A 27,478-nucleotide genomic window follows, 5' to 3' on the forward strand; every position below is an offset into this window, starting at 1 on the left:
ATTAGCTTAATAATCTTTTATATGTTTTGAAGAACCAACCAAGTTTACTGCAAAACATTGTTACCTGTACGGCTGATAAAAACCTCTGCAATCCTGACTCCCGAAACCTGCCAACAGCAGCCAGCCAATCACAACAGGTTCCCTGCCAGCGCTATATTTTCGTGCAATATGCATCAGGCGGTCCGTGGGCTTTCCATGAGCAATCGTGCAAGATGTCTGAGCTGAGAATAACCACCTGAACGCTTCTTCTGATTTGTGACAGCACCGAGCAGAGTCACATCTCCATAAAACTGGGTTTTGCAAGTAGGTTAGAGACACTAAAACACCCTGAGACAATATGATCTAATTAAATCACTGTTTTACTTATTTTTATTTTATTTTCTGAAGAAGAAAAGTGTGTGAAGCTGGGTAAGGACGTGCAGCGCTGCAGTCTTGTGAGCGATGGCACCAGCTCTACCATACAGCCGCTGCTCTTCACCCCCAGCAGACCCTCCAGAAGAAAGTCACTGCTCACCCCAAACACAGAAGTGTGATACCCTGCAATATTAGCAAAAAATCTGATTTAAAAATGTTCCATAACAGCATACCGCGCTAATGAACTGAAGGCAATTAGAGCTCATTAAAGTCCTTTGAAACACGCGTGTGATTTGTAGATGTTAAGAACTGCTGGGATGGCCATAAAGCAGGGATCAGTGAGTTTATCCTATTTTAATGAGAGGATATTTAGCTGGTTTATTCAAGCAGGGAAACACTGGACTTGTTTTTCATTTCTAAGCAGACTTGATTTCTGCATTATTACAGCATTATGGTGCAGAATACATGTTCAGTACAAACATGTTTCTCATTTTATAAAAATAATTTTCAATGGTCTATTGTTTTTAATAGCACTGGGGCCTGTTCTTCATACGTCGCTAACTCAGTTAGCATGATTTGAATGTTGACGATTTGGCGTGATCTTGGATCATTTGGTTCTTCGAAACTCATCCCGGAGCTGCTGTCAAAAAAACAGGTCCGTAAGCTTAAACCTGCTCGGGAGCAGCTTATTTCATCTAAACAGGATTACATCGCTTCTTTTCAACCAGAACTGATACTCAAAATATGTCTGCTACCACCGCTACTTTATTACAAGAGTATCGGACTGATCCAGGGACAATAATTTAAAATAAAAATCATAAAAAATATATTTAAAAATAATATAAAAATGCTGTGTAGTCCATAACAGCCTACTATAGACACAGCCAGTTTTACTCACTGAAATATTTATTTGTCATAAAATTATTACTTTATAATTGTATTAGAGTATTACACACATGCTATAGAAATAATAGAGTCATGCATTATTTTGAGTGATGACTGCTATTATTCGAGTGGCTTGATGGAGCGCAGGAGATGCAGATAACATGATATTGACCCTTAAGAAACTTTCATTAATGCTGTCACGTAACAAATCTTTAGAAATATAAAATAAAATGAATAGATAATATCTATATTGAAATAAAAATGTAAAGACTGCACAACTATTATAAATTGCGAATCTAAATAATTGGGAATCATGAAAAGAATTCTAATAAAATAAAAACATGTATCTATTATCTGTTTCATGTATCTATTATAACATTTATGTAGTTTTGTTTGCTTGGCTGTTTCCTTATAAAAGTCCAGATATTTGTCAAGTTTTTCGTCAGGTGTCGTTTATTGGTTTCGAGTATCGATACATATCCCCTTTTAAGACAACACGTGAACGCGCATGTAATAGACGTGACCGGTAAAGTACGAAGAACACGGAGGCAGCAGACTACAACAAAACGCTTAGGGGTTTATTTTCCACAGAATAGGGGTTGCAAAAGTTAACAGATGTTAACCCGACTGAGGTAAACCAGAATAATCATAAAGAGGAAAAAAGAGAAACAAAAAAACAAACCAAAAAGGAAATACCATAAACCTAAGTCACTGCAAATGCCTCTCAAATATTAACAGAAGTCTAGGGACTACAGGACCTGTCTATCACAGAACACAACTCCCTCATACAAACACAATTAGCAAACTTATACATTGGTGGCCAGCACCAATTAACACAAAAAGGGGGATACACAGACACATAATGGCCATCATACATAACAAACAAATACGAAAACATCAAATATACACACGAGCACTTCAAATAATGCAATCAAATTACTTCACTTAAATGTCTTTCCTGAACATAAATAAAGGCACAAATCAATACAATAGTCCTTGAAGGCCCCCCAGGGTAGAAACCGGAATGGTTGCGCCCAATCATTGGCTGGAACCATACATATACGTCCGAAGTTTCTGCCCGGACCCCTTTTGACGGCACACCAGCCACAGCTCACGGGTCTCAGCCGCAACAAACACGCAAACAAAGATTGGTAAGAATAAACTCAGCAAACTAAACGTTAAAGGGTATGTGCACTTAACTCCAAACGAAAGTTTAAATAAAGTATATTTAATCCAAATTAATGTTGTTATTGTGTGTTCTTTACTGCCAAATCAATTCTATTAAATAAAAAGATAAACCAACCTGACCCATATTCACCAATATCCACCACAGCGCAATTATCTCAGATAACTCAATCCAGCGATACTAATCATACACAACAGGTGTGTTCGAAGAACCCAATTAGCCGGATCAGGATTAGCACGATGATATCATCTTGGATGTGTCATTTGATCTCGGATGTAATAAGCGACGTACGAAGAACAGGCCCCTGATAGTCAAACTGAACCATGTTTACCTTATTTAATTTATTTTTAACATTTATTTAATTAATGTACTCAGTGTTTACTCAATAATACTTACAGCACAATATAGTATAATTATTTGTTTTATCCATAATGGCAGCATGAATGCTCTGCTTAACATCTCCTTTTGTGTTGCATGTAAGAAAGAACACAAGGATGAATAAATAATGACAGGATTTATCATAATTCTATTTGTTTTCAGTTTAATACCAATAAAAGAATAATAATAACAATTATTATTATTATTATTATTATTATTTACTAAATGGTTTTATTTATTGGTATTAAACAAAAAAATTAAAATAAAGAAAAAAATTATAGATAAATATAAAAATCAATAAAAATCAAGTTTTAAAAGCATTTAAAAAAATACAAATAATAATAATAATATTTATATTACATAACATTTATAAATTCATTAAAAATAAACAAATGTAAAAAAAAAAAATCTATAAAACAATTCATAAACAAATAAACCTTAACACTGTGGGGGGGGGGGGTATTATTATGCACTGTATTATTAGCTCAGTAAATTGTCATAATAATAATAATGCTTTAATAATAATAATAATTTCTCCTTTTCTCACTTATGGTGTTTTCTCACCAAAAGGGAAAACAATTTCAATTAAAAAGCAGATTAAATGTAAAACAAATGCAGCCACTGACAGCTTTTCAAGGACAGAATCTGAATTTCATGCACATGTGGATGTTATTAAAAGATAAAACACATGCACACAAAACAAAACAAATCCTTCAATGTCCTCGGAGCAAAAAGGTGACGATTAACATAAACGGTACGTGACATTTTCACAAGCCAGCACTTCCGTTAACACATTATAAAAACCCATATATTTACCAGATACAGCAAAATAGCAAAACTCTAAAATAAAAAGCAAATATTAATAACAACCTAGCAGCGAATATGTTGTTTGGCATTTTAATTTCCAATTGCAACTTCCAATTTATTTTTATTTTTTTGCAGAATACATAATTAGTGTTTTTTTTATGCTAGTTTTTGTCTTAGTGTGTGTTAACGATAACAACAAGAGAATAAAGATATGCAGAAACAAAGCATAATGAGAAGAAAGGAATAGACCTATGAAAAACAACTGGTGACACAGAATGGTATTCTCTCTCTTCGCATTTTTTTTTCTTTTTTTTTTACTCTAAACATCACATAATCAATCATCCTGATATCAATCTGATATGGAGGAGATGAAATCACTCCCAGCATGCTCTCCCCATTACCCATGGAGAAAATAGCTCTTGTTCACACCACTACAGAAAAAGGAAACAGCGTTAGCAGAGTCACAGCGGCAGATGAGAGCGAGAGACAGAGACAGATTGAAAAGGAGACGCTAACACCCTCGTCATGGAGGTGAGGGCCGATTATTACCATGCCCTGAGAAGTCGAGCTGCTCTCCACAGAGAGTTTTCCTGCTTTCTATTCATACTCCTGAAATCATTCAGACTCCACCAAATGTGCTTTATGGGATTTGTATCATATTAGCCTGAATGAAACCATTAACCTGTTAACCAGACAACCCCCCCCCCCCCCATTATGGGACTCACAGCTGAAAGTGCCCTACCTAAATTAAAATTTGAACAGTTCCCTATTTCAGTGTGTTACACACATGATTTTGGTGTCTTTGAAAAGAAGACCCTTTGGGCTTTACTTTTTATCAACCAGAGTAGAATAAAATATTAAAAGTTATAGAGACTGAAGAGCCTTGTTTTTTTTTTTTTACCACATTGAATGTGTTTTTAATTTTATATAAAACAGTAATGGGTTGAAAGTCACATGTCTCATGAGTTTATATTTCAAATCTGAAGGAGATACCATGAAAAACGAGATTCCTGCAACCATTTTTCTGAGACTATGTCTAGTTCCCCCCACCACCCAATTATAAAAATATTTTTTTTATTTTTAATATATAACTGTATTGAAGGGTTCTACAAACTATTTTAGTCATAAACATAGCACTGCATAGTTTTTCAATTATAAAACAATAGACAGAAACTTATACATCATATAAGTGATTAATTTGAGCACTAGAAAAATACAATAAGAATAATTTGAGTAAGAAAAATAATTAGAATAAAAAATATTTAACTTTGTATGCCAATTACAGTACTTCCTGAGATTTATAGAAATGCAGCATTTACAATGATTTCTGGTCATATAATCAATTATCACGTGTTGACATGCTGATGGCCAGTTATATAGATGTTAATCATACAGATGTGCTATAAAGTCAATAATCACACTCTTTTCATATAGACTATGATAGCTGTGATTACACAGTAATAGCGTGCTGATTTGCTCTCAAACTGATGGTAATCATGCAGATACAGGCACATTCCCCATAAAACACACTCACACATATATGAAAAATGTTGAAAAAGTAAAAAAAAAATAAAGAAAAAGCAGATCACTAAGTTCAGATAAGAATTAAATTCAGCTATAATTCAAATAAACAATCTTCTGCCTATCTTTTACTTTTTTTGTGGATCATCTCATTCTGTTTGTGACACTGTCCATTACAAAACCATGCCATTTTTTTACTGCCAATATGCAGTTTCTGGGCGTGATTTATTCCATAACGGACACTAGGGGTTGCACGACTACTGATTTCTACTAGTCAATTTTTTAATTAAAAAAATACTTGAGTTACTCGACTACTCGTGGTTCATGCTACTGTAAATAAAAATACATTTTATTTATTTATTTTTATCAATAAACGCTTATTAATTCATAGCCTTATGCAACAATTACATATGTAAATTGTCAAAACTTTATAATAATGATATTACATATTTACATTTTCATGTAACAGCCAGTATTTGTATCTGTATTTGTGCCTGTAACAATCAAAACATTTTTCGTATCTGCATTCGGATACAACGTCATACAGTTACTTGATAAGATCGTTATGGCTATCTTTTTTTCAGTAGTTATCACTGAACAAGTATGCCGTGTTAAACTAAAATAATTATTAATTTCTAAAATAATATTTATCATGCAAGCAGAGAGATGCCATGACAAACGTTTAGTGATCATTTGAACACAACTGAATAAATTAAACGCGCACATTTTCATTACATTAACTCTTTAAGCGAGTCTTAATGTATGGTGAACTTCACTAAACAAATGTGTGTGTTCCACGCAAACCAGCAAAAGATAAAGATGCAAATATGTAGACCAAATAAAAAATGTATTCATATCTAAGCTGATTATTAGCCTGCTAGAACTGGTTTGGTTTTTGAGAGACTGAGAAGCGCAGCGTGGCTGTTTGATTGGTGAGTGCGCTGTTCTTAATCCATTCATTCGTATCATATCGTAGCCTAAAGTTTAAATCATTGCCTTTATATATATATATATATATATATATATATATATATATATATATATATATATAATCATTGCCTAAATATATACAATAGAGCATGTATGATGTAGTTTTTAGGTGAAATTACTCTTGCCAAGCTCTGATTTCTGAGAGATGCACAGAGACAACAGCAATGCTGTATTTGATTTGCGCTCTTTTCACTCATAAAGTTTATTCATTCACTTCACACTAGTGACTTTAGAGGTCTGCGTATAATATTGAACTGATCCCCTCGCTCAGCTTTTATCTAGCAAACTCCGGACTGTGCCAGCTTCAGCCGAGCATTCAGGCAGAATTATTCCTTGTCTGTTATTAGTTTTTGAAGCCATTATCCGTGCCATTCCAAATAATGTAATCGGTCGGTTTCGGGTTACCCCCTAATTATTACATTACATATTTTAATTTTACATGCAACATAGATAAGGTCATAGAAATAACAGCTTCACACAATATTGTTATCCTAAAATTCAAGTCGTACTTGCAAACTCTTTGTACACATTATGCTTAATGCATGCTCGAGTAGTCGATTGTTTCCGACAGCACTGACTAGTGGTTGAAGTAGTCGATCACTCGACTACTGGACTAGTCTATGCAAGCCCTTATGGACACAAACAATTCTGTCCCTAAAGAACTGAAGCGTAAACAAAGGATTCATGATCCATATTACAACGTTATTGCTTCGTTGAACTAAACGTGCTCCATGAGATGTCGTTCAATGGAACCTTACCTTCCTTAATAAACCGGGTTTTATAGCTGTGGATGTTTATGACTCGTTATTACGAGGAATCTGGTATGTACTGCGTTTTGATTCTTCATGTTTCGATGTGAACCGCTTAAACAAATTTAGCAAATACATTCTTTATAAGATTTCCATAGAAAAATAGCGATCTGCCCTCGATGCTTGAGGCTTTATAATGATCGATAGTTTGTCAAGATTAAATTTGTCCCATTTAATTTAATCTATTCGTGAATATTGACACATGCAAACAATGAGAGTTCAGTCCGCCCGTGTCTAGGTGCATTTTAACAGGTTAAACTCTGGACTCGACAGGAAAGAATCAAGAATTTTCCATTTTGTACGATATACTCAGTGTCAGTGTCTCTGTGACATGAAACTTTTATATCTATCCAAAGAGAACATAACATAAGGCTTTTAATGTCAAGCCATTTTACTCCAGAAATTTGGAATTCTATTTCACATGCAACAAATTTTGGAGTCAAACAAAAAATTTAACAAAATACGATTGTATGCATATATAATAAAAATACAATTAAAGATTTACATTAACAAACACATATTTTGTAATATTCTATAGTAAACTAATTTATATGTAAAAAAATAATATTTTTTTAAATGAATTATAATTGAATTAAAAACTAACTGAATCCTAAGCCTTGTAGTAACAAAGAAAATATACTTATTATACAAAATACAGTTGAAAAATGTATTACACGTGTGATGTTTTTTAACAAAGAAAACGAGTGGAAATGTGATTTCTTAAAACAGTTAATTTTGTAAAAAGTATATATTTTTATCACATTTTGCCAATGAAAATATTACCTAAAAAGCCAAAGCATACATGTTGTGCACCTCTGAGTAACACAGCAGTGTTTAGTTTCTGAATAAATCTGCATTTTGAATGAATCGTGTGAATCAATGATTCAAAGACCCATTTATTGAGACTACTTCATTCCTGAATGAATCAGACATTTAAATGAATCGACTCATAATGGCATATAGCCCAGGAGGGTGCCAGCACCTGTCAAAGGGCCACAAGCATCAGTCAGTTCAGAGACGTTCCCTTCATATTTATAAATATGATTTAGCAGATCTTTAGCCATCCACTAGGATGCAATCTGACTCACACTGCTAGTCGACAGTTAGAGCAGAGTTGGCTTAAGTATCAGTCAAGCTTACTGACAGTGTAAAAGATGATTTACATTAGCTGTGTCGGAAATCCAGAAACATGCTCAGCCATCACACTGAATCAGGTAAACTGGTTATATAATTATGCTTCAGTATTATTACATATGCTATACAAGGGATGGTTCTAAACTCTTTTTAAGTAGGTTTCAGCACCCTATCTGTCACCTTAGCCCCCAAAAACTATCTTAACGATAAGGCCAGTGTTCCAACCTCGAGAAAGGATTCTTTTCATTCTCATGTGTTTTAAATCTTGTTATTTTAAACATTATAGTCATTTTAAGCCATTTAAGCCCAAGACATCTTAATGCGGTACTCGTGTGTTGTGATAGAGTGTTTCAATGCGCACAGTGCACACAAACAAACAAATAGCCTTGTCAGACAGCAGGTGAATACCAATGGCTGTCTTGACAAGTATCCGATTACCTTGGCGAGTAAAATTAGATAAACTTGGGGGGGGGGGGGGTTGTGCATGTCCTGGTCTAATGTAAACTGCAAATTGTTTTGCAAGGATATCAGCACGTTCTCACGAGATCTCGTCACATCCCAAGTAGTCTGAAATATCAACCTCTAAAGTACTTTACAGGTAATACAGGTAAGTAAAATCTCATGTTATGTGGAGGGTCTCAGTATTGTATAAGCCATATTTTGAAATACCTCATTTGCATTTCCTTCTTGAAAAGGTTAATTAGCGAGACAACTAACGCTAGCGATCTGTTCTTTTCTAGTCAGGATGTCTAACTGCAGACTTTCAATGGCTTCTACAAAGACCCTGTGGAAATATTTGCTCTTTGAGTCTTTTCTTTTCGTTCCACTAGACAAAAAAGATAAAAGCCATTCTTAACAGCACTGTAACATAATCATAGACAATTAATTAAACCGAGTGTATATGAAACCAATACCTAGAAGTGAAATATTATCAAAGCAGTTTCATGAACTGAAATTAGAAAATGAGAGCATCTGCAAGCATCAATTATATTTGAATTTTATATACATTAAATATTTGGAAGTAATGCATACATCAAAATATTTGTATATTAAATATATATATATATATATATATGTGTGTGTGTGTGTGTGTGTGTGTGTGTGTGTGTGTGTGTGTGTGTGTGTGTGTGTGTGTGTGTGTATATATACGTACAGTACAGACCAAAAGTTTGGACACACCTTTTATTTCAAAGAGTTTTCTTCATTTTCATGACTATGAAAATTGTAGAGTCACACTGAAGGAATCAAGGGCTATTTGACCAAGAAGGAGAGTGATGGGGTGCTGCACCAGTCACCAGATGACCTGGCCTCCACAGTCACCGGACCTGAACCCAATCGAGATGGTTTAGGGGTGAGCTGGACCGCAGACACAAGGCAAAAGGGCCAACAAGTGCTAAGCATCTCTCGGGGAACTCCTTCAAGACTGTTGAAGACCATTTCAGGTGACTACCTCTTGAGTGTGCAAAGCAGTAATCAAAGCAAAAGGTGGCTACTTTGAAGAACCTAGAATATGACATATTTTCAGTTGTTTCACACTTTTTTATGTATATAATTCCATATATAATTCCACATGTGTTAATTCATAGTGTTGATGCCTTCAGTGTGAATCTACAATTTTCATAGTCATGAAAATAAAGAAAACTCTTTGAATGAGAAGGTGTGTCCAAACTTTTGGTTGGTACTGTATGTCTATACGTTTAAAATTATATTAATTATATTAATTAGATGTTATATTTTTACATACTCAAATAAAATATTATAAAATATAAGCAATTATATTACATTTTAATATTAAAACATAGTACTGATAATACAATACAATATAACATAATACAAATACTGCTAATTATTAAATATAAAAAAAAAAATGGCCTAACCGCCATGAAGATGCTGAACGAACAGACAACGTTGAGATATATTGGATGTATAGTGTGCTTGACATGAGGTCAGCAGTAAGGTCACACTGGTTCATCCTGCAGAGGAGTTTTACAGGGTTTCATGCTGATCCCATCTGGGGAAGATCTGGGCATGTCTGGAGAACACAACTCACTTATGCAGTAATCTTTCCTTTAACAAAAATAAACATCTAGTCAAGTCCATCCCTGGTGAGAAAGGACAAGAAAAGCCTTCTGGATTGGAGTTTAACCACTAGCTGGAGCGCCCACCTGTGCTCTGAGTCTGCGGGTGTGATGCTCTATGGTTATGGATCTGAGCTGCTAACATAAAGACAGTAGATTCAGTCCAACAGTTACTATAATCACAGACCTGCTCCATCACTATCCTACCCTTGAGAAAAGAACTTCACCCCTGAATTGCTACTTAAAGATTGTCTCTACAGTTTTTTGGTTGAAAAGTGGGTATTCAGCTCCTTTGGGGAAAACAAATATAGCTGTTCTAAAACTCAGCAAGCTGCCTACCTAGAGAGTGCTTTAAAGCATCACAGGTCTGCTACAGATGTGAAATGATAAGAATGTATTGCCAAGTTTTTTTTATATTTATGAAAATATGAAATTACTGAAAAAAATATATATATTTCATAAAAATAACTACAACAAAGCTAAATAAAAACATTACAAAATAAAATAAAACCCAAAATAAAAATTTTAAAACAAGAGGGGAGAAGAGAAGAGAAGAGAAGAGAAGAGAAGAGAAGAGAAGAGAAGAGAAGAGAAGAGAAGAGAAGAGAAGAGAAGAGAAGAGAAGAGAAGAGAAGAGAAGAGAAGAGAAGTAATGATCTTAGAGCTTCTTTATCGCTCTTGCAGGTCGTTTTGATACCATTCTTTATTCATGGCAGTGTTTTGGGCAGAATTATGAGAGATCCAAATCCCCTGGTTGAAAAGCAGCCCGACAAATGGATGGTCTATGGACACTTCAATGTTGGCACAACACAGGACTCATGGTAGTGTTCACCTTTTCTTCAATCAATTTAAAAAATGTCCCAAACAGTCAGAAGGGAGTTTCATCAGAGAAAATAACTTTGCAGCAGTCTTCTGCTGTCCAATCGTTGCAATTCCTGCAGAATTTCAGTCTGTCCTTGAAGTTTTTCTTGGAGAGAAGTGGCTTCTTTGCTTCCCTTCTTGACATCAGGACGTTGTCCAAAAGTCTTACTTTCTTACTGGCCATACTGTGTGTGCAGATGCTCTCACACCAACCAGCTGCCATTCCTGAGTAAAGTTCTGCACTGGTGGTGACACAAATCTGTAGTTGATTCCTCAGGAGGAGAATGTCCTGCCACTTGCTGGACACTCTGGGACGTCCTGAAGACTTCTTCACTGCACTCAAACCTCTCTCCTTAAAGTTTTTGATGATCCGGTAAAAGGTTCTTTCAGATGCAATATTCTTTGTAGCAATTTCCATGTATGTGGGCCATTTTGATGCAAAGCGATGGTGTTTGCATGCATTTTTTTGGAGCTAACCATTGCTAACAAGAACACAATGATTGGAACAACAAAGGCTTAATCAGAAAACTTTGCAAAACACAAAATTTATGTCACTGTCAAAACTTTTGGCCATGACTGTAGAGAGCAGACAACAAAGGAGCACTATAAGAGTCAGCTTTTTATATGTGATTATGTTGGTTTCTTAGGAGCGTCTCCACATGGCTGGACTCTGATAATTGGGTCTCATATGAGAGGCCCATTATAGTGTCAGGAAGACACTGTAACCCCTCTCCCACATTCACACAAACTGTCCCCATCTTTTCAGTGTGATTCTGCCTCTATTCCCCTGTCATTATAGACAGGTCGGGGTGACCTTCTATGGCCTAAATGGCCCTCAAGCCACCAATAAGCGGCACAGTCTTGTTTCAGCTGTCTAGGTCGAACTCTAAAGTGCAGTTAATATGTAAAGAGAAAAACACAAAAAGATTTTTGGCAATGAGATTTGCATTACAATCCCATTGCTTGGCACAGTGGCTAAATCACAAAGCAACACAATGAACACACCATATCCTGCTAGGTGCAGTGTGACAAGTTTCCAGCACAATTTTTCTGCTCTCACTGAGAGCAAAATGCCATAGATAGTGACTCTAGAAATTAAGCAATGGATTTATAGTTCTCCATAGTGCCCAATACCACTTTTTAATGCTTCAAATATAAGTGCTCATGCGTAGAATCTGTTTCTAGCATTTTCTCTTACACTGATCAACATAAAGAGTAACACCATAAAGCCTCTGCAGGGTTCTGATGTAAAATCTTATTTTCTACCATAATTCAGACATTAAAGTGTCAAGAACAGGTTTTCTGAATATTTGCAATAGTAATTAAACCAAAGAGCACATGCACTTAAGCATGATTTATACTTCTGCATCTGACGTACGATGTAGCCTTTATTTATACTTATGCACCGTTATCCACATCGACAAGCAGTACACATGCAAACCGCTAGTCTGCAGTGTCCACAGGCATGTAGCTGGTGTAACCACGACAAAAGCCGAAGAAGAAGGAGCTCATCAGAGAAGCATTATTGTCGTGACAGCAGCAAATAAATATCAAATAATCAAATCACTATTTATAACTACAAAAGGAAACAACAACGGAACAGGAGAAGATGACATTCTTTCCATCTCCACAAGGACTTGTACCACGGCAGATCAACATTGTTTCAGCATAATAAATGATAAGACATTTGTTCTTTGCTTTGTTTTATTTTATATAAGAAGGTGTAACATTAAAGTATATTAAAGTGCCCATAAACACACACAAAACTCTAGTACATACGGAGGGAAGGATTCTAGCCAACCAATCACAGCGCTTGCAGTCCACATAGAATTGATGCGCTGTTCGATATTTGTAGAGGCTGTGGAGTAGGTTCGACACAGGAATATAATATAAAATAATTCTGTTCTAAAAATTCAGTAAGTAAGCTGCCTACCAACATTTAAAGTCATCACATTCTTGCCCCGGATGTGAGATGTTGCTAAAATCCGAAGAATGCATTGCAGAAAGCAATGTTATTTAGCTGTCTAAGCGAATGTGTCGGTGTGTTCAGTTGCAACTTAAAATGCTCTATCATTTTTGGCCGTACAGATAACATTTTAAATTACAGCAAAATATATTTCATACAAATAATTTAAATAAAACAAAATAAAAAAAATGTAAAGTAAAATATAATATAAAAATACAAATATGTAAATGTAAAGTTATGAATAAAATATTTTTTATTAAATTACATATAAAAACAGTGAACAATAAATTACAAAAGTTAAAAAACTAAAGTTAAATTATGAATTCAATTATATTATTTAATTTAATATAAATTGATTTCCAGGTAATTTTTACCCTAATTAAAAGGCATTTTTCCCTAACCATATGAAATGCATGCATCATCTTTTGTATCAAATTTTTTACCAATTAATATAATAAGACAATATATATACACACACACACACACACAGACACACACAATAACTACAATAAAAAAACATTAAAATTAAATAAAAATGTAAATAAAATACACAAATATTAAAAAGTAAATTGAAATTACAAATAAAATTATACATTTATTATTTAGTTTTTTATAACTCCATCAAATATTTTATTAATCAAATACTGTATGCTTATCATGTTTTTGACCCATAGCTCAAGTGACATCGGATTGTAGATCAACTGCACCTCACACACGTCGCCCTGCACCCACTGGAAATCTGCAACACACACACACATCAATGAAAAGCAGCACACTGTATAAATGCATGAAGAATGAAAAGCATTCAGCTCTTAAATATAAGATGATTCATTGATGTTGACAGGCCTGATCAATATGCTTGCATGCACTGCTCTATAAATGACGGCCAAAATCAAACCCATGACCTTGGTGTTCCTAGCACTACTGTTGCTACCAGTTAAGCAACAGGAACACTATATGACTCTCTTCAGCTGAATTTTGCTCTGTGTTTCTGAGTAAATCCACCAGAGCTGGAAGCTAGTGAACTCTACTGAGCTTTTCCATTAATCCAGAGACGGAGTCTGATACTGATTAAGCGTTTCCAAACAATGGCCCCTCGTTCCCTCGGGAGGAGATATATTCACTGTATTATCTACAGTATGCTCGCAGATTTCACGCTCAAATTAACCAGAGCCCTGTCTCACACTAATAATCATCCGCCGCTGAAGGCCATATGGAGTTTAGAACGCATGAATTATTTTCAAAGAATGAGAACCAACTGTATCTATTCTTGTCCGTCGCCTCTGAAATACGGTTGTTGTTGACATTTCTCATGAATTCCATGAATTTGGAGCTAATTGTGTATTTCACACTAAAAATAAATAGTTGTAATTTGCTGGTGAGTTAAAAAAAAAATATAATAATAATTACTTGGATAAAAGTTACTTATAAAATAAGTAATAATAAATAATAAAAATAAGTAATAATAAAATAAAATAAAATAAAATAAAATAAAATAAAATAAAATAAAATAAAATAAAATAAAATAAAATAAAATAAAATAAAATAAAATAAAATAAAATAAAATAAAATAAAATAAAATAAAATAAAATAAAATAAAATAAAATAAAATAAAATAAAATAAAATAAAATAAAATAAAATAAAATAGCCAACCATTTGCTCCCATTAAAGAAACCCCTTCAGTTCAGGGCAAATAGTTTCAAGTGTCTTCAAATCATCATGGATTTTCTCTTCCAAACACTGTATTTTTCCATTTCCACCAGGAATCTAATAATCCATTCCAAACTGGTCCATAAATCCAGCGTGAACACACTGTTGGGCTACACTCAACTGACACCGAGTAAACGCCAGGCTTCACTCCTGAGGGAAATTAAAGCAGGGTTGAAAAAGGAGATTCTTTATTATAGATGCTATGAAGACGGTTTTCCATATGATGAATGCAAGACAGCACAGACCTCTGAAATGATGAGAAGGGGACAGGAATTAAATGTAATATCCCCCTTAAGGGGGAAGCCCACGAGTCAGTTTAAGCATTTAACATAAGCTGGATGTCACACAAAAGGACCTGTGGCTCTGCTTATGGAGACCAGAGGATGAGAACACAGACAAATCCACCTGCTGAAAATGAAATCTGCAGTTTAGGTCAACATGAAAACAGCCATTGCATTTCATTTGACCTCAGTACTGTGGCATAAAAATAAATAGTTAACATCTTCTTTACTTTTGCTTGATATTAATCCTATAGTTTAAGTTTGGACTGAGTGAAATCATCTGAATCTTAAAAGGAAAAAGTTTTTTGGCTCAAGGGATCAGTTTAACCAGCAGCAGAATAATGAATGAAAAATGAAAAATTGGGAAAAGTAAAAACAAGTTAACTTGTGATAAATAGAGGAGATGGGGGTTTGTTACACTCTTCTATGCCACGTAGTATGAATTAGAAATAGTTTTGAGGCTATTTTGCATTACAGGATTTAAAATAAATAATTTAAAAAATAAATACATAATCATTTAAAATAGATGACTAAATGAGAATTAAAAAATAAGTATTTCAAATAAAATAAATGATTAAAAAATAATATTTAACATTCATTATTTTAAATAATTAATTAAATAAATAAATAAAGCCATCTACACACAATAAGTACAATGTGTTAAAAGAATCTGAAAATTCCTGTTTTCACTGATATGTTTTCTTAAAGCTGGACTGCTTTTACAAACATCAAAAACATCATCAGGCTTCAAGGCCACCTGAGACCAAGACCTGATAAAGATATTAATTTGCAATTATAATGATTTCAATGAAATGTTAATGGCATGATTCAGACATGGACTTGCACTGCTACAGTTTTATGTAAAATGTCTGATCAAATAAGGCAAAAAATAATAATAAAGGGTCAAGTTGAAAGCACTGCACTGTGGGATTCGGTAGTGCAGTGTGCTCTGCAAACGTCATATTTTGGAAAATTGTAATTGGACATACAGAAAATACAGTACGCATTCTAAAACTACTTCTAATATGCCATTCCCAATATGCCCAAGGTCATGCAATTGCAAATCTAATCAAGAAGTCCTTCTAGCCTACATTAAACCTTTCTGTGCTAAAATCTCTTTATAAACGAGCTGTGGTTTTGGGTGTGTGTTTGTTTCCAGCAGGCCGACAGTCATTATACGGCCCCTCACTGTGTCGTTGTCCATTACAGCTTAGCAAACAGGGATTGTGGGTCTGCTGTGGACATCAGCCGGTGTAAGAGCTCCATCCCACACACACAAGCATGTCAAATATTTGCCCTTTTGAGCATGGCCTCGCGATAAACCGCTCTAAGTGGTGTTGAGATCTGACAGGTGAAGACGTATGTGGACCTGGACCCAAGATACAAGATGGATGCACCTGTCAGTGTCGCCGAATCCCATCAGCAGGGGTCAGGAAGCTTCCAGGGCTTTTACAGTGAGTGGGGAAAGAAAGAAAACCTCCATCTGTTCACTAACAAGCACCTTTTTCACACGGCTCTCTTCCCAATTGCAACGCTGCCTAACCACTACGACAACAGCCCAGTGGCTAAGTTGCAGATCTAGGGAAGCGAGAGTTTTGCACAGTCTGAAAATCATGAGCGAGTGAGAACTCCCCGCGTGGGAACTCCTGCAGGTCATAACAAATGTTAACGAGAGATGAATTGGCTCGTTAGAAAGTGCTGATTATCAGCACGCACACAGCGTGGGAGCAGCTGTTCGCCCATATGCAACACACACACACACCGAGATACTACTACTCAAACATAAATGCATGCAAAATATGACATGTTGGTCACCTTGATTCATTTAGAAACAAACATTGATTGAACTATGCATTAATTCCTATAATGTAGTGGTGCTAATTAGTAAAATTAGACACTAAAAATAGATTAAAATATAAAAAGTATGCAAAATCCTGTTTCCACTGATATGGCTCCTTCAGTTTGTAAGTATTTCTAAATTTGGACTGCTTGTACAAACAGCTGAAACAGCATCAGGCTAAGAGGCCGCCTGAGACAAAGTCCCGATAAAGATGTTAAAGAGTGTTTAATGCCTCATTACGTGCGTAATGGAGGAGGAGATATCTCTCTCTCTCCCTACAATAGCCATCGGTTTAGGAGACAGGATAAAGCTCTGTCCTCCTGCTGTTCCGCTGGAAGACACACAACTCCAGACACCTGCACCGCTTCTGAGATCCGTCCATGCTGAGAGCCTGAGGATATCTGCCCTTTGGCTCTCCTGAAAACACGGTTTACCCTGAGAGATACACCTCACTCCACATCAAACCACAAAACAACCGCAATGCTGAAAAAGAAGCCCCCAAGAGCTCACCTTCTAGTCATCATAGTACAAACCCCTCTACAACAGCCTCAAAAAACATTTAGAAACATAATGTCCAAATACCAAAGCATTAGAGTAGAGGTATTTGCTAGGTTTTGAATTATAAAATGGTACATTAAGTGCTGAAAATGAAAACATGACAAGAACTGACTTCGTACATCCATAAAATAATCAGCAAATGTTCAGACACCGTGTACTTTTTTCGGTTTGCTGTATCTATTTCCAGAAAGTTATAGCAGGCAAAAGCAGCACGGCTGGTTGAGTTCATGAACTGATAGCGCTGACAGCAGCCACGGTGGATCAACACACTGCAGCTGATAAAATCATCTCACTTGAGTGAAACCGAAATAAACAGCAATTCAATTAAAATCAACATGAGAAATAAACTTGAGATTGTAAATGCCAAGATTGACCAATCAAAATCAAGTATTCTAGACAGCTGTGTAATAACAGTCTATGATATCACAGCCTAACAAAGCACAAGCATGATGGACTAAATCAAGTCCCATCCTACGTACATTATGTCCAGCTCAACATTCAGTTTCCCTCGTAATTGTGTCAAATTACAAATGATAAATGCATTATGAAACCTGCTGTCATTAATGGAACCCTGAAGAAAAAAAACAGGCAGGAGATTAAACAAGAATAGACCCCATTAATGAACACTATACTGACTGCTTGTATCGTCACAAAAACAAACTATATTATTAATCAAGCAGCACTAATCAGCTAAATGCAACTATAAGGCATGGAAATATGAGATTTGGAGAAATGTGGCATTACATCACTTGTTCAGCAATGGATAGTCTGAAGTGAATGGGTGCCGTCAGAATGAGAGTCCGAACAGCCGATAAAACGTCCCAGTAATCCACACCGCTCCAGCCCATCAGTTAACATCTTGAGAAGTGAAAAGCTATGTTTGTAAGAAATGTTAACAATTTTTAAACCATTGTTTCTGGCCAAAATGAGAGTCTATATGTAACGAATGCACACAGGAAACGAATCCCCACTGGAAAAGGCAATATTATGGATAGAGGACTATCCATGATTTTAAGCAAAATTTTAAGGAAAAAAAAAAGTCTTAATGATAATTTTTTTTTATTACAAAAGCTCTGTTTTTTGTTTTAAATGATTGACTAGACTTTTTGAATTTGTGGATTACTTTGATGTTTTAAATCAGTTGTTAATAGCATATCTATGTTATTAATCAATACTGCATGTTCTTTACAGACATCTAGCACTGCAGAAATAATGGCATGATTGTCATGCACACAACCTTTTTGTGCATTCTTAGACTCATTCTGTTCTTTTTGGTTAATTCCTGTCAAGCTCACATATCTGGACGTCAGATTAAAGCTTTACCAGAGGAACAGTTCGTTCAGAGTAACTCGGATGTCACAATAGATCATTTCACAGGCCTGTTGTACTCTAAAACTTTTGTTGCCACTATGTTTCAACACTGATGAGCTTCTTTTTTAAACCCTTTCTTCAATCCAAGTTTAATGTGCAACGATAGGTCACATCTGAATAGTATGCAGACAGTATTCATGAAAAGGTAGATGAACAAAACCCAGATCACCCGATGATGTGAAGAAACAGTTTACCTAGATGAATTATTTTTTTCATTGCAAAAATATCTTATTTTATTCTGCACTTCATATTATGACCTGTGTGGTTAGAAGCGGAAATAGAGATGCATAAAAATCTTTTCAAAGCAATTAATAATTAAGGAAATACACATTTGCACTTTTTTTATTTTTTATGGTGAGGCCCTTAGATGAAGAAACTTTCTTTTTACTGCATCAGGGAATCTTTAAATGCAGCTTGCTTGTTTTCATCTCTGAATGTGCCATTTAAAATTACGGCGGGGTGTTTTGTTAATAGCAGCGTTGAGGTGAGGGAAGAATTGTTTGGCTCATAACCAGCAGTTTTACAGCCTCTGCATACAAAGAAGCTCCTTTTGAACTGAATATCAAATATTCAGATGCGCTGGCTTGCATCACAGCAGAGATCTCTGCACTATAATCAAAGAGTCCATATAAAATCACTCAAAATATGCTACTGATGAATTACAGTAGACAAATATATCTAATATATCTAATATATATATATATATATATATATATATATATATATATATATATATATATATATATATATATAATATATATACACACACACACAAAAATGCATTTTTTCTGCATTGATTTGAAGTATAATATTGTGACATATTATTGCAAATATATATACACATAAATATACACACACATATATATATAGTGGGGCTCGAAAGTTTGGGCACCCCTTGCAGAATCTGTGAAAATATGAGTAATTTTCAAAAAATAAGAGAGATCATACTAAATGCATGTTATTTTTTATTTAGCACTGTCCTGAGTAAGATATTGTACATAAAAGATATTAACATTTAGTCCACAAGACAAAAAAATTGCTGAAATTATTAAAATAACCCCACTCAAAAGTTTGGGAACCCTTGGTTCTTAGTACTGTGTTCTGTTACCTGTTGATCCTCGACTGTCTTTCTGTTTTGTGATGGTTGTTCATGAGTCCCTTGTTTGTTCTGAACAGTTAAACTGAGCAGCGTTCTTCAGAAAAATCTTTAAGGTCCTGCAGATTCTTCAGTTTTCCAGCGTCTTTGCATATTTGAACCCTTTCCAGCAGTGACTTTATGATTTTGAGATACATCTTCCCAGACTGAGGACATTTGAGGGACTCAAACATTCACTGATGCTCCAGAAGGAAACAAGATGCATTAAGAGCTGGGGGGTGAAAACTTTTGGAATTTGAAGATCAAGGTAAATTGTACTTAATTTTTGTGTACCGGGAAACATACAAGTATCTTCTGTTGCTTACGAAGGGCAGAACTAAATGGAAAAAAATTATATTTCAACAAAATAAGACAAATTTGGCCATCTTCATCGTGTTCAAAAGTTTTCACCCCCCACAAAATCATAAAGTCACTGCTGGAAAGGGTTCAAATATGCAAAGATGCTGGAAAACTGAAGAATCTGCAGGACCTTAAAGATTTTTCTGAAGAACGCTGCTCAGTTTAACTGTCCAGAACAAACAAGGGACTCAAGCACAACCATCACAAAACAGAAAGACAGTCGAGGATCATCAGGTGACCACACACAGAATTAAGAACCAAGGGTTCCCAAACTTTTGAACAATATATTACCCAGGACAGTACTAAATAAAATATAACATGCATTTAGTATGATCTCTCTTATTTTTTGAAAATTACTTGCATTTTCACAGATTGTGCAAGGGGTGCCCAATATATTTATATATAATTTATTCCTGAGACACAAAGCTGAATTATTTTGCATCATTACTCCAGTCTTCAGTGTCACATGATCCTTCAGAAATCATTCCATCAACTTTATAAAATGTCATTTTTGATCACTTTTTTTGTCACTTTTGATCAACTGAACAAAAAGTGCACACAGTTTTGAAACTCTCTAACAGACTGAACATGGACGAGAGTGTCAAGACTGAATCCCAACAGGTTAATGAAGTCAAAATCTTGATCAAAGCTGTGAGTTTCATATTGGCTATGAGTGATGTTTTTGTTTTGTTTTTTGCATCTGGGAGAAGTCGTCAATCCAGTTGTAGCTATCCAGCATGGGCAAAAATAGCTACAGACTTGCCATTGGCTCATCTATCTCACACACACCTGAAGGATGCTGGTCTGTTCTCTGGGAATAAGAGTAAATATATTCACTGTAGGAGAGGTAGCTTGAAGGCAGATGGTTTCTCTGCACACTGGGACGACAACAAGTCATACATTTAGAAAATGAGTTTTGGCTCTGTGTATCGGGCTGAGATTGAACAGTATTTGGGGTTTCCATCGGGCTGCTGGAGAGTCTGAAGTCTGATTTTCTGCTCTAAAGGGAGTCGACTGCATCCATTTCTGATAAAATAATGAATATTTCATCTGTATCCAAACAGCCAACAGCCATGTGTTTTTTTCATCTAATGAGTCCCAAAGCCGTCAATATCAAGTTAAGCAAGAGAGTTTAACACTACACACCTCCAGAGAGGATCATGGTTTCATGAAATCTGAACTTTATGATTTTCATTACTAAAACTGGCAAATATACCCCCGACACCTGGATCTACTTGAAAAGTCTGTTTTAATATCTACGGCGAGAGTAAATTAACCCAGGCCTTCCACACTAGACTATTATCAAAACCTCGGAGAAAGAAAGTGCAAAACTCAACTTTGAAAAGCAACGTTATGTTTTAAGTATTGTAAAGTGATAATAATTAATTTACACAAAATGCTGAATATATACTACCATTTAAAAGTTTGGGGTCTGTACGATATTTTTGTAGCAATTAATACTTTTATTTAGCAAGAAACCACTGAATTGATCAAAAGTGACAGTAAATACTTACTTTTTTTACTAAATAATTCTATTTCAAATAAATATCTTTCTCTTTACAAAAGAAATCTGGGGGAAAAAATGGTTTAAACATTGATAATAAAATAATAATATATAATAGGAATAAATCTTTCACCAAATCATCATATCTGCATGATTTCTGAAGGATCATGTGACACTGAAGACTGGAGGAATGATGCTGAAAATACAGCTTTGCATCACAGGAATGAATTACATTTTATAACAAATTCAAATAGAAAACAGCTATATTAAATTCACAATATTACAGTTTTTACTGTGTTTTTGATCAAATAAATGCACCCTTAGTAAGCATGGTGTGTGTTGCTAACAAAAGTCACAATAAGTCTCGAAACTCTTTAAAAACATAAATTGCATTTATTCTATTATAAATGTAAGAAGCCTGCTTATGTTTAGTGGTTTAATCGAGCACTATAGTCTGCACAAATAATGATTTCTTGATTTAATATCAATGGTATTTCCATGAGACAATTGACTTTGATCACTAACCTCTCAAAACTCCACACACTCAGTAAGATAAAGAAATTGACTTTACAGCGAGAGAGACCTAATCTGCCCTCCCTCCACTGCTAAGACTTTCCTATGTAGCCAAGAAAGACATCGCACTCGTTTTATGATTCAAGACGCAAACAGAATCAGGCAGAACTTGAAACCTATTCTCCGCCTGTGCAATTATAGGAAAACCCATCTCCTGCTATATAACCTCTTTATTTTACAGCAAACATCAATCTCGGTTATAGAATCTGACGTGGAAGGAAAGCACTACACGGAGCATTAAATATTCTGTTAGTCTGCAGCCGCGGCGCTGGACAGATGAGCAGAGGCGGCTGTTAACTTTGATATCTGATCACAGGCAGAAATGAGAGAGGAAGAGGAGGAGAAGAACGGGCCGGAACTCTAAATGCCCCTCAGTGCTGACAATTTACGGAAGCTTTCGCGAAGGAGGCTTTTGTGAGGGTGGCTGTCAAACTTTCTAAAATGGAAAGCACTAGAGAGACAAAGCTTGAGAAGATTCCGATGGAACTTCCTGAAATTGTATTTGGATCAAGGTGTGAGATTCGTGTTGGGCTGAACCCATGGCTTCACTCCAAATAGCTGTGGGATGTCTGCAAGATTGAATCACAGGTGTGTAAGCAGGGTTTAGAGTTTAAACGCTGCGAGAAAACAATGTACTGTAGTACAAGCAGGACCACTGGGATATGAGTAGGATTTCTTTTTTGCAGAGCCTGGAGTGTAAAGCACATTAAATAAGCATCTACAGCATGATATAAACAGAAACCAATATCTTCCAGCCCACCAACCCCCATTTAAGTGAATAAAAACATTCCTGAAGAAGAGACTTTTATGAGCCACTTCATTCTACTAATTTAAAAGCATTTCAGAATGAGTGAATCTCATAGCCTGGTTCATTAGTGAGTCAAAAACATTCCAGATAACTGTACAAATGATTCTCATACACCAGATTTTTAAGCGAATAAAAAAAAAATAATAATAATAAAAAACAACATTCTAAAGAGGAGACTGTGAGCCAATAATCTTTGCTATTTAAAAAAAAAAATCAGAATGAATGGATCTCATGATCACCAGAACAATTATTATTAAGTGAATCTAAAACATTCCAGATTCCTGAAACAAATGATCCTTATGAATGGGCTCTTTATTTTGTGATTAGAAAACGTTTTAGAATGAATGATTCTTTTAACTGGATTATTTTAGTGAATCAAAGACATTTCGGATTCCCAAACAAAAGATTCTTATACTTTAAGCTGGTTCTTTTTAGTACATTTAAAATGCTATGGATCAAACGATTCTTCTGCGTCAAAAACATGAATCAAACACATCCATGAACAAAAGAGTCTTATGGGCTGATTCTTTTTAAGGAATCATTATTAAAAAACAACTTATTCTGATAATCCAAGTTTAATTGAATAAATTAAATTAAATAAAAAAAGTCCAAAATGGCATTACATCCCTATTGACTTTCATTATATGGAAAAATAGTTTTCAAAATATCTTGTTTTGTGTTCCACAGTAGGCCAGCTATTGAATTACACTTATGCCACCCCTAAAAGGACAATGAAAAGTCATTAAAAAGTTTCTGCACCTTCTACAAGAACTGTTTAATTGAAATTCTCTCTTATTTTGGCAAAGGACTTGCATTTCTTCCCAATATTTCTTCCCGAATCATTAATGGAACCAGAACTGATCATTCATTTGTGATTTTGCTAATCCCTCAAGTTGCACACAAAATATAACTTCTAAAAGTAATTAGGCAAATGCATTAAAAAAAAAAAACATTTCCTAATTCAGTTTCATCAGTCACATACAATTACGCACACATATACCTTTTTGATTTAGTTAATGGTCGACTAATTGTACCTCACGCAATTCCTGCTTCAGTGTGTGTGTGTGTGTGTTTGTGGAGGCTGTTCGCTTTGATAAAGGACTTCTCTCCAGAGACATCTGGTGTGTGTCTGTGTATGTGTGTGTGTGTGTGTGTGTGTGCGTGAGTCAGAGTGCTTTTTTGGCAAGAACAAGAAAGCAACAGAACAGCAAAGAACACACCATCTATAGTTGATTCGGCACAAACTCGCACTAGCTTACATATCAACCCCACAGGGTTGGAAACAGACATACAGTCCAAAATCAATGCAAACATTCTTTTCAGTTCTCAAATCAAACGGAGGAGTGTTTACCTGGCTGCTCATTACATACAGCCAGGTCAAATTTAGTGTGGCGCGTCATCGCTACATAAAATATTCAAGCCAATGGAGCCTTGAAGGCAAAACAACAAACAAGTGACATTGTTCATCGGCCCAAAGATTTTTCTGTCAGGGAAAGTGTGTGACTCAGAGACGTTAGCCTTGGGTGCTCGGCTTACCCCGAGACAGGCATGACACATCCCCTAATGCCTGTGGCATTCTGGGAAGTTATTAAGCGAGCTTTTACCAATCAAACAAAAGGGAGCATCGTATAATGCAGCTCGTTTACAAGCCACATTTGACCCCGCAACGTGCATGGGAGCCGTTAAGAAAGAAAGGAATGAATGATTGAAATTGCTAAACGGAGAAAACTGGATTTTGTGGATTTGAAACTCGACCACCGAGAGCATGAGAGCGGTGACGTCCTGTCACGACTGTCACGATTACTAGACAGGTGTGTAAACGGAGAGCAAAAAAATGGTTATTGGACACAAATGTCAGGTGTGACATCAGTCTCTAGGACCTGGAAAGTCTCTAAACAGACATTCTGGAAAGTAACATGTCCAGTCTGTGGAATTGATCACAAAGAAAAGCACTCAAATACATTTTCACAAGAACAATATCCATTAATAATACTAACTTAAGTTTCAGAACTTTAATGGGATAGTTCGGCCAAAAATACATTTTCTGTCAACATTTACTCACCCTTGTGTTGATCCAAAACCTGTATGACTTATACTGAAATTATTTTGGGGTGAATTAATCAATTTAAGTACACAACAAAAATGCTTCATTTCGATATGTTCATAACTAAACACAATAAAAACTTTGAGTGAGTGAGTCACACTGATTCAGTGGGTTCATTCAGTAAAGTGTTCATCAGACTGATTCAAACTGGTATCTTGTGAATCTCTCTAAACGGATAATTAAAGAAACAGCTCATGAGAGTCAGTGAGTTCATTAGATAAACATTCATCAGACTGATTCAAATTGGCATCTTGTGAGTCTTTCTGAATGACTCATTAAAGAATCAGCTCATAAGAGTCATTCACATTTGCAGAGCATCTATACTGAAAACAGAGAGGGAGCTAAGTCATATCTAATGTAAAAACTGTTTTTTTTTTCACCAGTTTTATAACCTGTCAGGCAAAAACCACGTTAAAATTACACTGAAAAAAAAATGGTATAGAAAAATTTTCACTCAGATATTGGAGGTAAATTTCACAAACAATTACAAAGAATTTTAAATTAACATGTTGAATAAGGCATTGCATTTTTTAAGTATAAAAAATGAAATGGTATTTTCTTGTACATCTGTGATCTTTTTTGCTTATAATTTCGAAAAAAAAAAAGTTTTTTAAGCATAAACAAAAGCAAAAGCCACTAAAAAGGCAAATATGTCGACATTTTTTAAAAGAAAATAAAGCAGGATCTGAATGGTTTCATTAAGCCAAAGCCAAACAAGACCAAGTGGCATTTCAGTGAAGCCTCACTTGAAAGCGGAAGTATGTGGCACTAATTGAACCCTGATTGAAAATGATCAAATTATGTAAACGACCAGAATGATGGTTTTGAATGTGAATTCCCTTGTCCTTTCATTCTCTTGCTCCCTCCATCCCTCTTTGGAAAACTATCTCTTGACATCTAGGTGCTTGTGCAATCAACCGGAAATTGAGGCAACTCAAAACCTCGCTTCAACGGCAGAAAGACGAAGTCTTCAGGAAAGTGCCCACCTGTGTCGATTCTTCCCGCCCACCTGTGACTAATCACGACCCGTGACGGAAGCGGTTGACTAACCACTCCCACGTAATTAAGAGTGAAATCGGGACCACTGGGAGTATCCAAGTGGACATGGGATAGCACATGAAAAAATACAATAAAAACGGGCACTCGCAGTAGACGTTGGTGGGTTTTGGCAGAATGAAATAAGACAGGCTGGAAACAGCCATCTGACTCTTATACAACATGATTTGTTTGAAAAGTCGGGGCAACCTCACACTGAACAGCCATCTGTCTTCATAAGATTCCTGCCAGTTCCTCAGGGCCCCTACGATCCAAAAATATACCCAAAAAATCTACAACAAAACAATAGAACTCGAGAAAGGTATGCCCAGAGTGAGAGATTAGACACAGTCCATGAATTTAATATGACTCTGGAGGAGCTTGATCTATAAATAGACTTATACTGACACGTGAATGGTGAATGATTATTATAGTGATATATCTTTGACATCAAAGCTGCTAGGAAAGTTTTCAAAAAGGTATCAAGAAGTAAAAAAAACATGTTTTCTGGATGGCAATGCCAAAACCTATATTACGTTATGTTATGTTATGTTATGTTATGTTATGTTATGTTATGTTATGTTATGACCAGTACTATAAGGAGTAGTGTGTGTGTGTGTGTGTGTGTGTGTGTGTGTGTGTGTGTGTGTGTGTGTGTGTAATTCAAAATATATCATGATAAATATTAATATACCATGGTTATACCAGAACTATACTGTAAAGTAAAATGATACTTTAATACATTTCATGGTATTCATTTAAGATAGTATTTTCTTTGTACTTTAAAGAATACCATAATATATTTACTGTATCAAAGCACCATAGTTTTAACTTGTAATACCATCACAGTACCAGCTAGTCACCATGGTTTGAGATTTTAAACAACTACACTGCCATAGTATTTTTAATGTGGCAAAGTGTTCTGCCATTTGCCTTAATAAGTCTATAAATAATAGAGCCTGTGCCGTTTGATTCTGCTTAAGAGATCCAGAAAACACTTCAACTCCTTCCAGCCGCCTCCAACTGCCAACAGGAAAAGGGACAACTTAATGACAGCGCCTGTCATAATGAATCAAACAGACCACGTGGAAGCACAATGATGTGTGTTCAGTTTAGAATCTTTTAAACAGTAATTAAGATCACTACCGAAGCCCATCAGAGCAATACCAACCTGCATAAACAGTGTGTGAGGTCAACACTCAAAGATCACACCAATATGATTAAAGTCT

At 35.4% G+C, this 27,478-nt stretch overlaps 1 pseudogene; it reads right to left on the reverse strand.

Moving 5' to 3' along the window:
* Positions 1–27,478, reverse strand: part of LOC113120215 (trafficking protein particle complex subunit 9-like) — a 139,495-nt pseudogene that overhangs the window by 70,786 nt on the left and 41,231 nt on the right.

This window comes from Carassius auratus, chromosome 19 (assembly GCF_003368295.1).
Source record: "Carassius auratus strain Wakin chromosome 19, ASM336829v1, whole genome shotgun sequence".
NCBI classification, from domain to species: Eukaryota; Metazoa; Chordata; class Actinopteri; order Cypriniformes; family Cyprinidae; genus Carassius; species Carassius auratus.